Genomic DNA, 18,447 nt, shown 5'->3' on the forward strand with positions numbered 1-18,447 from the left:
TGATAGGACAACACAATCGTTCTTGGCAATGCCGCCGGCACACACATACACAAGTACACACTCAGATCATTATAATGCTCATAACTTATTTCATTATTGTAATCATAATAATGGGAACAAGCTTGATTATTTTCATTTTTAACTCGATCATTACACTTGTAAATTGAGCGCGAACCAAGCCGCCAATTTGAATGATGTCCAGTTGTAGAAATCAGTGTGGTTTGGCGCGCCAAACAGACATTAACTATCTGAACTGTCTGCTAGTTAACTTTGGGAAGAGAAATTTTAATAAAGACAAAACTATAATACTTGTATATTATATTTAAGCAATATGTGTACATATGTAATTGGAATTACAAAAAATTACATGGCGAAAATTCTTTAAGTATTTTAAAACATTAACTAAATATTTGCTGTAAGTAATGTACATCCACATGTACATATACATATGTTCACGTAAAAGTGCTCATGCTTACTTATAAATTTCAATTGAACTCTCTATAATACGAGTAAAAGCCTAATTTGATGATAAGATTAAAAGCAGCCGATAAAAAACAATAAATATTTGATAATAAGCACAAATTATGTATTGAGTAGGAATTTTACAACTTATTGTGCTATTCTGCACTTTCAATTAAAAATTCTACGTTAAAATTTTAGTTAATGAGTGAATGTGGACGGTGTAAAACGTTTCTCAATTTCGCGAAAAAAATTTACTCAATCACGAGATAGTGACACGCATAAGGGCATAAGGTGCGACAAATAGTACTTGACTTAAATTATAAGTTATTTATAAAATTGAAATGAAAGCAGTGATATTAAGATATAACGCAGTATAAATTTATATAAGAATTGAAGCTACTGAAAACTGACCACATTGAAAGGAAAAAAATCCAACAGTTTAGTATGCCTTACTTAAATTAGTAACCTAATAGGAAATGGATGAAGTAAAATATGTTTGATTGAGTAAATTTAAATCACAATTAGTTACAATAAAATCGTATTAAAATAAGAAAAAAATAAATAATGGAAAAGACTGAACGCAGATTAAATAAAAAAACGGAACCAATGTGCGAGTATTTCAACGCTCGATAGCAACAAAGTCAAAAACCGCGCAGTTCTGTGTGATATGTGAACAAGTGCATGTTCGTGCAATTACATTTATGCATATATGTATGTATGTACGTGGGTCACAAATGATAGAAAGAAGTCAGTCATTGCCTTAAATTACAATTAAATACAAGAGAAACAGTTATCAGTTATAAACAAAAAACAAAAATTAAAATTCACAAATTAATATTTACATATTTTGGGATAATTGCTGCACACAATCGAATTCCCGTTACAGAAGGCAAAGCCAGTCAAGCAGTTGGTGTATATAAGGGATATGATGCACACATACAGTGAGTCAAAAAAAATTAGCACGGTGCTTTTTTTGCCATATTCGCATTGGTCTTCATGCCAAGTTTTTCGTTACTTTTGTATATAAATATTTATTTATTTATTAAAAACTAGTGTTTCTTCTTATTGCATAGGTAATAGAAAATAAATGCTTACAAATATATTTATGAGTATATAAAAATTTAGTTCATAGCACAACAAAGACAACATATTTTAAAGTTTTGAACTGTGTGAAACATAGAAAAAAAATTAAAAAATTTTCAACAAATTCATGAACACTCAGAATTTTTAATTTTTTTTTGCTATGCAGTGTTATAGCTCATTTGAACTTGAAGTTTTCTTGATATTTAATAAATATTCACTCTTGTACAGATTCTTGTATACAACACTAGCAGAAAATGCGGAGACCGCCAGAAGAAAAATTATTAAAAATCAACGGGAACTTTCGGTAATTTCAAACTAGCACTTTGTTATACCAGAAGCAGATGAGCTACAAAATTGCATACCAAAAAAGTATTTTGGTAATTATACAGTTTATGGCACACATGGAAAAATTGATCAAAAAAGTTCAGTTTAACGCCCAAATGTTTTCACTTTCGTGTATTTAGTGATTGAAAATAGCAACATTATAAAAGCTTTTTTTTGGTAACCACTTTTGAACAGAGAAATCAAATCAGTTTACTTCTGTAGATTTTTAATTGTGTCACCAATACGCATCGATTGGTACTTGACTTGACTTTTTTGGTAAATATTTCCATGTGCTCCATAAACTGTATAATTACCAAAATTCTTCTGCAAATGTCATAACTTTTTTTAATTTTGATCAGATTTTGAGGCTTCAGTTAATACGGCGTTTATTATACTAAAAACCATATTTTTTTCCCAAAAAGAAAACGAAAAAATATAGCATGAAAAACACTGCGAATATTGTACAAAAATCAATGTGCCAAAACGCTTTTTGATTCCCTGTATGCATGTGGTAGAATTAAAAAAAAAATTATTATAACGTTCTGCGAAATTTCGACACTATATTTATTTTACGACAGTTTTGAGATAAACACTTACGTATGTAGTATATATATATATATAATTGGCGCGTACACCTTTTTTTGGGTGTTTGGCCGAGCTCCTCCTCCTATTTGTGGTGTGCGTCTTGATGTTGTTCCACAAATGGAGGGACCTACAGTTTTATGCCGACTCCGAACGGTAGATATTTTTATGAGGAGCTTTTTCATGGCAGAAATACAATCGGAGGTTTGCCATTGCCTGCCGAGGGGCAACCGCTATTAGAAAAATGTTTTTCTTAATTTTGGTGTTTCACCGAGATTCGAACCTACGTTCTCTCTGTGAATTGCGAATGGTAGTCACGTAGCAACCCTTTCGGCTACGGCGGCCGCATATATGTATGTATATATTTATATATATATGGACGAGTGTACATGTACTGTCAGCGTCAAAAGATATTGTACACCACATATACCTGTAGATAAATTTTGACTATTTATATATTTGTTTTGTAATTTCAATATTTTTTTTTTATAAAATTCTAGTTCATACTTTAACAAGATCCATATAAGGCAAAGTTTAGAAATTATGATGGCATCAATGAATATTTCTTATTAAGTCAGGTTGAATAGTTGCCCGAAGAGGGAGCTTAGGTAGGTAGGTATAGTGGTTGTCGGTTGACACACCTAGGCCTGCTGTAGGCCCATTGTGATACCATCAGTTCTGTTCCCTCTCCTCACTCTACATTGTCCTCATTGAACCAACCTGTGGCTTCAATATATCTAACAAGACTTGTTATTTTTATATTGGCTACTTCTGCCAAGTTATTCAGGGATTTTTTTTCCTAAAATATTTAACCTTCTTCTATCCAGAGCCATGCACCCGCATAGCAAGTGTTCTATAGTCTCTTCTTCTTCGATGTCGTTACAGCTTTAGCAATAGTCGTTATAAGGCGCTCCCAGTCTACTGGCATGCCTGCCAATCAGACAATGCTCTGTTAGGACCCCAAGAAAATTTCTCATGTTTTTCCTGTTTAGTTTCAACAGTCGATTTGCGCGGCCCATGTTCCATTCCGACCACGTCATTCTACTAATTTCACCGGTCAGGGACTGAGACCATAGCCTGTTGGCAGCACTAATAGGGTGTTTATCTATAAGCATCTTTCAAGTTGCTAAAGGTATAGGTATGTTCGCTTTGTCTGGTTGGATCGGCAATGTGGTACCCAATCTCGCTAGTTCATCTACTTTGCAGTTGCCTTCTATGTCTCTATGACCCGCCACCCAGAGCAGGTTCATTACAAAGTACTGTGATAGTTCTGTCAAAACGTCGATACATTCTTTTACTGTTTTCGAGTTAATATTAGGCGATTTTAAAGCTTTCAGGGCCGATTGGGTATCTGAATATATGTTTATATCTCTTGTTGTAAGGACACTTTTATTTAGGGCTAGCAGGCCTTGCCTGATAGCCAATATTTCAGCTTGAAATATTATACACTGCAGTGATCCGGTAACCAAAATGAGATGTTGGCATTCATTCCTTCAGAATGAAGGCCTCCGCCTACTTGATCATTTAGCTTGGAACCATCAGTATAGATGTTGATTCCGCTTCTATTGTCCATTACCCCATTGTCCCAATCTTCTCTCTTTGGGAAAGTTGTGGTAAAGGATGTGTTTTAATGCAACTCCACTGAGCTACAAAAGTCTGTCGTTTGATTTAGGATGCGGTATTCGTCTAGTATTCTTGCGTGACCTCTTCTGTTATTGGCTGAGTTAGAAGATTCTCTTAACCTAAGTGCCGATTTCACCGACAGCTGTTTACTGTAGGTCTCAATCGGTAATAAGTGCAGCATGACATTCATCGCTGCCGTGGGCGTAGTCGTTAGTGCCCCGCTTATGCAGAGACAAGCACCCGTTTGAATACTTTCTAGGCGTTTTACTGTTGTTCTTTCCTCTAGATTCTAAAGGGAGCTTACTAGGAACAAAAATTAAATTCAAATGCAATCAAAATTAAATATATCAATGCTGTTTCAATGTATTCCTGAAAAACTTCCTCATTCTTGAAAAAATCGTTTTATTTATAATAAGTATGTAAATTTGTTTGGCTCTCCACTTCAATATGTTTTACTACAAAACACTTAAGCGTATTGAGTACCACCGGTCTCCGAATGAAGATACCAGAAACATATGGAATTCTTTAGTATGCGAAAATATTAACTCAAATAAACTATAGGAAGAACGAAACTAAACGTCAACCAGTATAAAATACATATCATGTCAATCAAAAGTAGCATAACCATGTAATCTTAAGATTATTTATTCGAGCTGAACCAGTTTTACTCAGGTACTCAGATATGTATACAGTAGTTAGATAAATACATACCTTATCAACAGTTACCTGCTCATACATACATATGTACACCCTTATAAAAGTGTTAGAAGAAGTTTAAGGATTGCTGCCTATAAATAAGTATTTTCCATGATACAGCAAAAAGCAGTTAGCGTTTGAGACCAGCTAAGAAAAAAGTTATGAATCGATAAGAAGAAAATAATTATTGCTAACTTCCATTGCTATTTCTGCAACTCACCTACTGACATCGTAAAACATCGACCTAGATTGAGAATATCGTTCAGTATTACTACACAAATATGATTATTAAATTTTTTTAAATTTCAAAATAATAAAAAAGCTTAGCAGTGATCAAGGGAATAGATTACTTATAGGTACTTGTATCTATTTATTAAAAATTTATGATTTAGTTTTAAAACGAAGAATGTAGAATAGTTTTATTTATTTATTTATTTCAAATATATGGAGTATTACACCCTTACCGACTAAGATTACAATTCAGATAGAATATGCCTAAAATTAATAATAAAAATAGGTAATTTTAAATAAAATGTCCAATGGTTTTATATGACTCTCGTTTGAAAAAATCTCCATGCAATGAAATATCCAAGAAATTATATTTTATTAAAAGGTTATTAAATTCTAAAAGCGCTTTAGTGATTCATTTAAGGCATAATTTCTGCGATATAAATTTATATATTGTAATACAAATTATTATGCTGAAAGTATTTAAGAGAAGCATTAAAAGAAATATGCTAATGATGTTTATTTATTTATTTATTTACTTAAGGGGTAACACCACTGTACACGCGTAAAATAAACACGATTTTTAAAGAATTTTTTTGTATAGAAGGAAAGGGGAAACAATCACTCTGATTTGGGAAGTTATTACTTATATACTAAAATACAAAACTACAAAGTTTGATCGAAAAATTTTACAAAATGGCGGCATCTCTTGAAGGAGCTCCGCGGCACGCAGCACAGAGGGTGCAAATTTTATTCTGGAACAAAGAAACATTTTTTTTCTTAATCTAGATAAGAATAGCTAGAGAAACACGTAAGGGATTTAAAAAAAATTTATTTTTGTGGAATTAGCAAGCATTTGAAGGAAAAAACTCTATTTTGGACTAAAAAAACGGCACTTAAATAATTATAACAATCGTTTAAATTAATCTATCGAAAATCCCCTACGCTCTTCTCTTAAGAAGGTTATTATACAGACGTAGTGAAAAACCTGATTAAAAATATTTAAAATTGTTTGAGTTATGCTGCGTGCCAATTTCAGAAAACGTGTTTTGAGAAAAACGCGTTTAAAGTTTGGAAATTTGGAGAAGTCGTTAGGTAGCAGTCACTAACGCTTGGTTAAATGCTTAAAATATTTATGAAATAAACTTCGGTAACGTATAAAACTTTTTGTTCTGTATTTTAAAAGGTTCAAAGAATTTTTAAAGCTTATAAAAAAAAAATCAATTTTTTGAAATTTCTACAGTGGTGTTACCCCTTAAGTCTTATGTAACAACTTGCAGACTATTGACAATTATATGCTTAAATTACGAGAATTTAAGTAACACTAAAATTGTACTTCAATAACACTGGATCACAAATTTCAGCTTTTTTTCTGCACCAGAGACGCCGTTATGAAATTCCTATGTAAAATCACCGTCTGATTCCGAAAATCAAGGTTATTTTTTATTCTATGGTAACGTTTTTGAGATATTTACGAATTACCGTTATTTCAAAAAAAAAAAAAATTCGGCTCACTTAATCATATATATCTCGAAAACGAATTGAGCGATTCCAAAACCGTTGAAAGCTTTTAAAAAGTAATAAAATTTGCTATAAACTGTGTGTAAAACACTTTTTGCTAGGCCCTGCAGATTTAAAGATAACGAGCTATCATAACGGATTTTTTTAATTTTTTTTGTAAAAATATAAAAAAATTTGTACTTTGAGAGAAAGGATCTCGAAAACTTTTTACTTTTTCGTATATTTTTTGTTTTCACTCTAAGCTCCGTTTTATTACAAAAAAAATAAACTTTGATTAAACAAAATCGATGAACTAATACAAAAGTTACAAGCATTCAAGTAAATATATCCATTTAATACTTAACACGTTCCCTGTCCCAATACAAAAATGCAAAATTGACCGTCAAGTCCAACAAGGTTTTTTCTGTAGTCATAGGATAGCTTTAGTAATAATAATAACTAAAAAAAAAAACGGATGTAGGGTATTTCTACCTGAAACACATATGGTCCATTTTTGCTTCTGCATGTTCATGAAACACATGTGGTTCAGGGAATTTTTTCTATGCTGACACACATATGGCTCAGGAACGTATCAGTGCTTATCAGGCGCACGTTTCCTGAACCATATGGGGCTCAGCGGACAGGGAACGTGTTAAGTACCCTACTGGTAATATGTGTTAGTATTCGCAGATCAGTTAGTTTCAGGTAGATTTTGGAAGGGTTATTAGATACAAAAAATTGTTAGTGTCGTTATCTCAAGCACAGACACATTTCAAGCAAGATCATATGTTTAAGGCAGGTAGTGTTTTCTATGTATAACTAGGGAACCTTTTTGTATAGGTAGGTGATCTATGTAAGTATAAATAATAGTACATGTGCCTCGTTCCTTCATAATTTCTGCAAGGATCGCCGGATACTGTTCATTTTTTAATTGCAGTTTATAATCCGTCATTTGCTTAAAAATATAATATGAATAAAAGGGCGCGAGAATTTGAGTGTAAAAATGATCCAGATATGTTCTGTTTCATCTGCGGGGAGTTTATCGTTAAAAGGATGCGACGTGTGTTTTCAAATCCTTTGAAATTTGCATACCATAAGTGTTATGGAATTGAGCCTAGAAACAATGAAAAACCATGGACACCGAATACTGTGTGCACCACATGTCGAGTCGAATTGATATTTTCGGAAACCGGAACCAAAAGGTACATCATAAAAATTAGGAGTTTGCTCTCTTTTAATGCATATCTGACAAGTTTCTTAAACTATCTATTTAGACGACATATGAAATTTATTACACCAATGAAGTGGAGGGAACCAACTTGCCATTCAACGGACTGCTATATTTGTACTACAAAAGTATTTGGGGTTGGAAAGTCAAGAAAAGTAACCTATGCGAGCGTATCTACAGTGTCATTACCAGAACTAAATTCAACGGAAGCTAGATTGCCAGCATCAAATTTAACTTTAGTTCCGGCTCCAGTTTCATTGTCAACAGCAGTATCTGATTACGCGGCATCATGTTGTACTGAATTGCAAACGGAAAACGAAAGAAACCCTTTGTCACAAGCACAACTCAATGATTGGATAAGGGATTTGGAATTGTCAAAAGAAAAGGCCGAACTACACGCCTCTCGTATGCAACAATTTAAATTTGTTTCATCCGATGTTAAGGTAACATATTATAGGACTCGTCACGAACAATTCTCCCAGTACTATACGAAGAAGGACAGTATTTGTTATTGCAAAAACATTGCTGGTCTATTTAAACAGTTTGGTGAACCATATGATTCAAAAGAGTGGCGATTGTTCATAGACGCCAATAAATTAAGTTTAAAGGCCGTATTATTGCATATTGGCAACCAAAAGCCATCTATCCCGATCGCGCATGCAGTAAATACGAAGGAAACATATGAGACAATGCAAAAATTGCTTAAATTAATTACTATAAATACGAAGAACATGATTGGAAAATATGTGCCGATCTAAAAGTCGTTGGAATGCTATGTGGTCTACAATCTGGATACACAAAATACTGTTGCTTTCTATGCAAATGGGATAGCCGGGCACGTCAAGACCACTACATCATAAAGGATTGGCCAGAACGAATCGAGTTTCAAGTTGGGGTGGATAACATAAAATACTCACCACTTATAAAGAAGGAAAAAATAATTCTTCCTCCGCTCCACATCAAGCTCGGCCTTATCAAAAACTTTGTCAAGGCTTTGGACAAAGAAGGCGAAGCTTTTCATTATTTGAAAACAATCTTTCCACAGATTTCAGAAGCAAAAATAAAGGAAGGGATTTTTGTGGGGCCGCAAATAAGGAAAATAATGGCCAATACCCATTTCAAAGAATTATTGTCACCAGTGGAGGCAGCGGCGTGGGACTCTTTTGAAAAGGTCGTTACTTCTTTTTTAGGCAAACACAAAAGTCCTAACTTCGAGCTGATAGTAAACGATTTAATCAAAAACTATGCGGAAATGGGTAAATAAAAAACACATATAAGACCATTTTCTCAGTTAACTTTAAAACTAAACAAAAAGTTTGAAAGCAAATTTTTAAATTTACATGAGAACATATAGCCCTTAATCTGAATTTATTGCCCTGCTCCGAACAAACAAGAACCACCAAAATTTGTTCTGAATTGGAAGATTAATCCAGCCTAAGAAAATTATATGCTAATGTGTCACTTATGTATTTATCTAATTCCCTTTTTAATTTTCTTTCAGGAGTAAATATGTCTTTAAAAATTCATTTTCTGCACTCCCATTTAAATTTTTTCCCGCAAAATCTTGGCGACGAAAGTGATGAGCATGGCGAAAGGTTTCACCAGCAAATGCAAATGATTGAAAGTAGGTATCAAGGATTCTGGGATGTCGCTATGATGGGTGATTACTGTTGGTTTCTCATAAGAGAAACCGATCCTTCTATAAATAAGCGTCAAAACAAGACACATAACTTTTTCAATTATAAAATAAGATCATAGAGTTAAGACAGAATCATATGTACATATGATATTATTTGTAGGGTACTTAAGTATTAAATGGATATATTTACTTGAATGCTTGTAACTTTTGTATTAGTTCATCGATTTTGTTTAATCAAAGTTTATTTTTTTTGTAATAAAACGGAGCTTAGAGTGAAAACAAAAAATATACGAAAAAGTAAAAAGTTTTCGAGATCCTTTCTCTCAAAGTACAAATTTTTTTATATTTTTACAAAAAAAATTAAAAAAATCCGTTATGATAGCTCGTTATCTTTAAATCTGCAGGGCCTAGCAAAAAGTGTTTTACACACAGTTTATAGCAAATTTTATTACCTTTTAAAAGCTTTCAACGGTTTTGGAATCGCTCAATTCGTTTTCGAGATATATATGATTAAGTGAGCCGAATTTTTTTTTTTTTGAAATAACGGTAATTCGTAAATATCTCAAAAACGTTACCATAGAATAAAAAATAACCTTGATTTTCGGAATCAGACGGTGATTTTACATAGGAATTTCATAACGGCGTCTCTGGTGCATTTTGGCTGTAAACCAGTGTAATTTAGCAGTAGATGTAATTTTATAGATTGAATATATCTGATTATTACAGTTCTACTATATGATTTTGAGTTGATTAGGACACTAAAGGACACAAGCCGAGATACTGTATTTAATACGCACAATGTTAAATCTTTTCGAGTAGGACAGTTGTAAGCACTTCGATAAGTGCAGTGAAAGTTGCGATTTCTGGCCCCACAAGTAAAGTCTATCAATTAATAGCATTGAGTCTTGATCACTGAGAAGATCTTAAGGCCATCAGCACAAAGTAAAAATTTAACTGATGAAAAACACATTTTGATATCATGAATAAATAGCACAAATAAAAGCGAAACATCAGAGGTGGCAACAAAGGGGGTAGATGAAATAACATTTAATTGTTACAATGCAACGTCTTTACACAAATATGAGTTTATTTATTGCAGAAAAGCAGAATGAAAGACAAAACAAGCTAATTTTTTAATTAAGACACTATGAAAGACTTTGTCGAAGGCCTTCAAAAAGTCAGTGTAAATACCGTCGACCTGGAAATCAGCCGAGAAAGAATCAAAGCAGTATTCACTAAAAACCCCAGTTTAGATACTGTAGACTTCCTTTCAACAAACCCATGCTGATTCGGGCAAATTAAAGATTTAACCGCAAAGCTCAATCTACATTGGCCGCGTGCTCAAAAATGTTGCAAATAGTCGATGGCTTGGAAACAGACCTATAATTTCCAACGCTATTCATTATTAGCACTCTTAAAGAAAGGTGTAATGGACGTGAGCTTCCATGCGTCAGGGAAGCTTCCCGACGAGTTTTGGGTATTTCTTACCATTAGAGAATAACCGGTTTTTGTTGCACTGCAACTGCAAAATGTTATCAATATCTTCCTGTAAGCGAAGCTTGTCATTAGAATTAGCTAAGACCAATCATTGCCATATGCGTGAGGTGATTCGTACCCATAGACGCAGCGCACTATACACTTCATGCGCTTAAGAAACTGTATTGGGCAAGGGGGCTCCTGCCAGAAAGATACCAGTTGACATCCATGGAGCTGTATCGTCTATATGGAGTGCATATAGTAAAACTAACAATAGTGGAAAAAGTCGCAGAAAAAGCGCGAACGATGGCCGAATGGCAAAGAAGATGGGAAGAGTCAACCAAAGGCCGGTGGACGTACAAACTTATACCAAAGGAAGATGAATAGGAAGCATGACGATATCGCTTATCACCTAAAAGCATTAGAGCATCCGCCGTCTCCCAAAAGATTTGTTTTGGATATATGCTCGTCCATTGACGGGGAGAGAAAAGTCCTGAAACAATAGCAACAATAACAACAGTAGAACAAACAGCTTGGTATTCGAGATGAACTGACTGACGGCAGATACAGATGCTTGAGTCAAACACTCACTATAGTATCAAACAGAAGATATATAGTGCCGGACTTTTGCTTATTTTCCGATGTTTCATTTCCTCCACAGTCGCTTATGAACGAAGTGGGAGGAGAGGATACTATCGATGGCGGAAAGTACCCATACACTCACAGGAGTGGAACCTGGACGAAGGAGTTTGTTGTGTCAATAGACATAAATGCGTCTCCACTTTGAAGAAATACTAACGCGGTTGCAGGGTGGAAATCAGCCAAGGAGGAATGTTATACTGGTATTGGAAACACGCCCCACATACTACTTTGGTAATGTTTCTGACATTTTGATTTAAACCTCCTTACCAAAAAAAAAAACAAAAACAATAAGGAAAAAATTGGTAACAGTAGACCGACGTGCAAAGAATCCATGTTGAAAAGAGCTAATTACACTTATGACTGCAAAATATATTCTAATTTATCCTTTATAGCTAATTCAAATTCGACATTGTTCTATAATTTAAAATATTGTTTTGGTTTCCACTCTTGTGTATAAGAGTATTGGTATATAAAATCTTTCGTAAATTTTTAGCAGCACTGAGCAAACTTTATCTAATCTAAGAGTAAATATCTTTCGAACCAGACTATATTTGTCTAAAAATAATTCGGCAATCTTATTAAAAGCTTGATAGAAGTAATCCACATTGGTTGCCTAATCTCATACGATAGCTGAATGCCATAAATTTGCAAAAAATATTAATTCCAACTCATGCTTAAGGTGCTTAACACCTGCGAGAAACCTGCGTGTTTTTAAACATTTCACATAAGGATAAATAAATATGAATAGAGTAAGTAAATGGAGCAAAACATTTAAGAGCTTTCTTTGGTTTATCAAAAGGGAAAATGGGCATGACTGGCTGGTTGATATCCTCGTTCGAAAGAGCCTTCATTAACTCTTCATTTCGTTGACATATTTGAATTTGTAACTGACGTTGAGCACGACCATAAGACGTTAGCGATTACTCAGCTGCTGCAATTCATCTACAGTGAGAACTCACTTGTGGAGGCCGCTCATCTCTAAGAATAGGCAAAAGGTAGCAGGTTAGTGAACACTAACATTTAAAAATACTGGACTTACAAGTAAATAAAGATTGTTTTAAAAAAAATGCTTAAAATCAAATATCTCGAAAACGGTTAATTTTTTTTGTTATATAACTAAACCAAGTATCTAGGACGACTTTCTCGGTAAGCCTGTATACAAAGGATGATCAATTTAGAGGTATCGGATTTTAAATTAAAACAAAAAAAACAATGAAAATTCAAATTGATTGGGCAATCTTTATTTTTTTGTGTAGAACCACTCATGACATTTATTTTTTAAAGATAAACCCTTTCAAATGTTGGCCGTAATTGCGCTGTAATTCGGTCATCCGTAAACATCAATTTTAAATGACTGGCTGGAAGGCTTCGGTCGGTATCTCGTAAATAACTTTAGTAATGTTGGCCTCCAATGGCTCAATCGAAGCTGGTTTATCCACAAAGCTTTTTTACTTTACATAAATGAAAATCCAAAGGTTTGATATCACTCGATCTTGGTGGCCAATCCACTGGTCCGAGGCGAGAGATAAATTGATCACCGAAACGACGATGCAGTAAATCCATTGTTTCACGGGCTGTATGGCTGTATGACAAATAGCGCTCTTACAATGGCGTCAGCTTTGTCTTTTAAGAAATATGGGCCGATGATTCCTCCTGTGGATGTACTTGCTGTTCTTGAATGGCTTCGGGTTGCTCTTCGGCCCGAATACGGCAATTTTGCCCATTGACGTAGCCATTAAGTCAAAAAATGGGTCTCATTGCTGAACAAAATTCGGGTCCTGAGCTCGAGATTATTAATTTGTTTCATTAGTTAAAAAAAATGGATAACATAAAGCTAAAGATAACCTTTTTTTATAATGTTGCTACAAATACATCAAAAAATACAACGATTTAAATTTAAGTTAATATTCTGAGAAGAATTTAAGGGAATTTTCTAAGATGATGAAAAAAAATGTTTCCTTAACTATTCACATAACGGCGAACCACAAAAAGATATTTTCTCAAAACTAACGCAAGTCAACTTCCATTCTTGCACCTTGTATATTTAGATAAAGTTGTCCTTTTTTAATTTTTCTTAACTTTTTATAGTTAGATTTGACAGAAAACTTCCTGCCCCAAAAAATTTAAATAAATATTTGGATGAGGCCTTTTTAGTATCTTTTAACTTTATATAAATGTTATAGTTTAGAAGCCTTAAAAAGTATGAAACTACGAATTAAACTGAAAGACCTTTTAAATTCTATAAATCCAGAGATTTTTCTTTAGATCGAATTAATAAAAAGTGAGAAGTTCCAACGAAAAACTATTTTTTATCAACATCCGCCCACTGTGTGATGTTGTGTGAACTATTTTTTGTGATACAGAAAATTATAATTATTTATTTATTTAATACCACTTTTAACTTAAGAGAGCGCAGAAGTACTTTATTCAAAAGACTGTTTTCAATTGAAATCTTATGGGATGAAATGTTCGCGTAAAGAATATCTCAGCGATAACTGTTTCGCTGGCGATGAATTTGATAGATCAGCTGCTAAGCTAGAACGCTGAAGGGAGTAACTTTGTCAAAATTGAAAAGATCCACTTCAAGCGATTTGAAATCAAATTAGGATGAGCGTTTAATTTTCATACGAATACTTCAAACTGACGTTAGAAAGTGCAATACCTGCTCTCTATCGCGAAAGTACGTTGCCGCACAGCGTACGCGATGCATCATTTATCTCACCGTCAGAACCGCCAGCGGTGAAAAAACAAAGTACCTCCGAACAACACACAAATCCATTACTCTTAAAAATTACACATACAGGTATAAGCCTGCATACAGAAACAGCATAAATTATGCTTACAATGCCGTATGTCTCACAACAATCTCTCACGATGTAAAATAACAACAATAAGGTAATATTAGCATTCGAGAGGACTATCATTGGCAAGATCTATGGTGTTATGCGCTCCGATAACAGCGGCTCGCTATGTTCGCTATTATCGCAACTCCTACATAAATGCACCCTAAGGTACCGAAGAAGATGGAATTATGAATTATAAGGATAGGGTTAAAGCTGGCCACAAACAGTGTAAAATTCCCAGCGATTTGTTGCAGTTGGAGGAAAATCCCTTGTGTATAATGAAGTGCGGGTACAAATACAAAGTAATTGGAGATTTTCATTTACCTGGGGTTTGTTGCTTTTTTGTGGCGCAGTTTGTGGATTTTCTCATTTTTTTACTGACCGTCGTCAAGATAAGAGTAAGCGAAAAAATGGCAAGCGTTAATAAAAAAAACTTGAGAAGCATTTAAGAGTGTTTCAAAAATGAGTCATCGTTATGGCAAATAAAAAGTCAATTATTCAAAATAAGTTTTCCTTTTTTTTTTGTTTTTTTTCTTAATGCTAATTTAAATAACTGCAATAGAAACTGCGTTATCCGCTTCTTTGGTTCGCATGTCAACAGGACGATGATTGCAACGAAATGATGGTGTGTGTGTGCTACAGACTAGGCACAAATCGCTGGGAATCGCGCGCTGTTTATGGCCAGCTTAAGGGAGAACAAGTTTTTCTAGTCACGGCTCAGACCGAAAACCGGTTTAGAAATACTTAAGAAGAATAACAATTTATAGTTAAAACATAGACAGACGTCACAGGCAAGACGACTGGTGGCGCCTACGAAATATTGGCGACGTCGCCAAACTATGTAATCAATAAAATCTTTCGTGAAATGCCGGCGTCTGTATGTTTCTAATATTCGAGATGTCCTTGCTAAAATCGCTTGAATGAAATATTCAAATACAAATAGATTTCAATGATCCGACCCTTACATTAAAATATAATAAATCTTTATCAGGAAAAATGTTTGAGAAAAATGTGCATAGCGAATCAATTTGTATAGTCAGTAGGTATGTAAATATGTACATATGTATTTTCTTAGGACGCTGGATTGTCTTAGTAATAGCAATGCAGGTATTTTACGCGCATGCGTATCTGCGCCTACATAAAAGAAAAACGTTACATCAGGAAAAAGCATTCAAGCATTCTTTATATGAAGGAAAACACCCAAGCCCTCAGTAGAAAAAATTGTAAAAAATCAGCGTACATTTTTATCCACTTGCACTTTTCCCAAAATTTAATGGACTACAAAACTGCATACTTGCAATTATTCCGGAAATTTTGATTAAAAAGTTTGAAAGTTTGAAACTTTGCGTTATATGGTTTTTGTTGAATTATAAACTATATTTTTATAGAAATATAATTGAAATTAAAGAATTAACAAATAAATAGTCAGAACTTGTCAATATGTGGTGTACACTTTCTTTTGACGCTGACTGTATATTATTATACCTATAAATACGCCGCACTAGAATATTAAGACCCCTTTTTTGAGTGTACCTTTGGCGTACTTACGGCAAAGAACATTAGATATTAGAAAAGCGGACGAGGCGCCTCTCATAGCTCATATATAAATGGCAAATAAGTGTTGTTTATATCCCTTTTACGGCTAAACTACCTGTACAATTTTGAGATACAAAGCATTATATATAATTCGAAAGGTATTTTGATGCTGAAGGGAGAAAAGTTATCGAATTCAAATCTAGTTTAAGCGCAAAAATTAATTCAAAACAGCAGTAAAAAAATTTTAAATGTTGTGTGAAAAACGAATTTAAGTGCGCAGATGCATTCCGAATGTTGACTGTGTTATACGGAGAAGCTTCTTTGGGCCAAAACAATGTTTATCGGTGGTACAAAATGTTCTCAGAAGGCCGAGAAGATGTGAACGACGAAAAGCGTGCCGGACGCCCGAGCACTTCAACAACAGACCAAAAAATTAATGAAGTGAAGAAAATGGTATTGGCCAATCATCGAATCACCGTTAGAGAAGTTGATGAGGATGTAGACATATCGATTGTAAAAGTTTTGCTTACCGTTTTCTTCGATTGCAGGGGCGTTGTGCATCAGAAGTTCTTGCCACCGGATAAAACGGTCAATAAGGAATATCACCTGCAAGTTATGCGTAATTTGCATAAATTTCCGCCACAAACGCCCGGATTTGTGGAAGAACAAAAATTGGCTCTTGCATCACGATAACGCCCCTGCTCACACATCGTTGCTTGTGCGCGACTTTTTGGACAAAAACAACACATTAATGATGCCACAGCCACCGCATTCCCTAGATCTGGCCCCCTGTGACTTTTTCTTGCTCCCGAAACTGAAGAGGCCCAAGAAAGGATGACGCTATGCTACGATTGACGAGATAAAGACGGCATCGAAGGAGGCGCTGAACAAGACAAAAAAAATGTTTTTGAAGTGCTTCGAAGATTGGAAAAAACGTTGGCACATGTGCATAATATCTCATGGGGATTACTTTCAAGGCGACAAAATAGATATTAATGAATAAACAAATGATTTTTGAAAATACACAAAATTCTCGATACTTTTTGAACACACCTCGTATGCTTTAATATTGATATTCCCCAACCTAAGAAAACAATTAAGAATAAGATTAAATCTAAATCTAAATTAATATTATTTTAGGATGCAGGTAAAAGTGAATGTGGAACCACTTTCGTATTACTTCAGAGTGACGTTCCATCTTACTCATTACATCATCATGTGCCTGTGTCCAGGTCCCGCTTTTTTATACGGATAATTCTTTCCGCGAAACCACTGATGATCTCCCTTGTCGAGGCCCTATGCTCTCGAGTGGAGTAAACAAGCAAAAACGAAATGTGACCGACTGCATTCTCCAGCGTTCCGCGTTTTTGTTCCCAACACCTGCATTGGAAGAATGTGTGCTCAGCGTGATCTTCGGCGGCATCCCCGTATATATATGTTGGGTGTTCGCTTTTCCCTATTTTGAACAGGTATTTCTTTTATAAGTCTAGCCGTTCATTTGCCGCGTGCTTCATTAATCCAGCGGTCTTGCCATAGCCTTAGCGTTTCATTCCTTAGTTCGCGCGCTGCTTCTTTAAAGCCCACAACTTGTTCCTCTCAAAAGCTAATAAGTCTATCAGTATTGAACCGCTTATTACTTGAACAGCAAGCCCTGATATTGTGCAGTAGGGGGGCACAACTCTCAGGGCTGCCGTTCGTTGTACCAATGTTAAGAGCTTGCATCGGTGCCCATTTGCCCACAGTTCCGCTCCGTACAAGAGAACGGAGAACGTGGTAGCCATCATTATTTCCCGTTTCGCTTGGGTTGAACCCCCTATGCTTGCCATCAGTCTACTGAGTAGGGATGCCATATTAGCGGCTTTCTTTGCTGCGTGCTTTATTTAGGCCCAGAAGGTTAGTCTTGAGTCCACAATGCTTTGGATCGTATTTTTAGGTCACCATGACTTGCAACTGCTAAAACTATTGTCCAATTTAGTAAATACAATTAAAATATATCCATGGATCCGACCTTGTTTTCATATATGAATTCTAGTGAAAGTGATGGAGGTGGAAAAATAGTGCGGAGGCAGTTAAAAGAAAAAAGCAATCGTTTGGCACTCCCGAACACAGCGTTAATATGTACATGGTTAGTTATTCATTACAAAGTTTCCCTTACAAATCTCTGAAACGGCCTAACAATAAGAGACCTAACAAGATATTCCTTAATGAATTTTCCTTTCTTGTAAATAGTTTTTAAAATATTTTAATTATATAAGTGAAATTCAAAGCCTTTGCATCATACTTAAGGTGAAATAAAAATATAATACTCATGCAAATTCATTTTTTATTTATTTTTATCACATACTTCATTAATGGCCACTTGCATTTATCACATAAAAATGTTTCCTCAGTCATAAATGCTTAAATATTTAGTAAAGAATGCAAAAGTAAGTGAAACAAAATCCAAAACAACTTATAAAATCAAAAATTCACCACTTAATAGATACTTAGAACTAAGGTTGTCGCTTCTAATCGCAGTCTTTGTTGGTCATATACTCCACTATGACATATTTTTAGGTAGAGTTGAGTTTATTAAAATTCGTCCT

At 34.6% G+C, this 18,447-nt stretch overlaps 1 protein-coding gene across 1 annotated transcript in view; it reads left to right on the plus strand.

The window, feature by feature from the left end:
• The first annotated feature begins 236 nt into the window (after positions 1 to 236).
• LOC129249115 (solute carrier organic anion transporter family member 74D) overlaps positions 237 to 18,447 on the plus strand; it is a 29,213-nt gene continuing 11,002 nt past the window's right edge. Inside the window, exon 1 of the mRNA XM_054888766.1 lies at positions 237 to 415. The gene's annotated coding sequence lies outside the window, so the exon portion shown is untranslated. The remainder of the gene's footprint in view (positions 416 to 18,447) is intronic.

This window comes from Anastrepha obliqua, chromosome 5, assembly GCF_027943255.1.
Source record: "Anastrepha obliqua isolate idAnaObli1 chromosome 5, idAnaObli1_1.0, whole genome shotgun sequence".
Lineage (NCBI taxonomy): Eukaryota > Metazoa > Arthropoda > Insecta > Diptera > Tephritidae > Anastrepha > Anastrepha obliqua.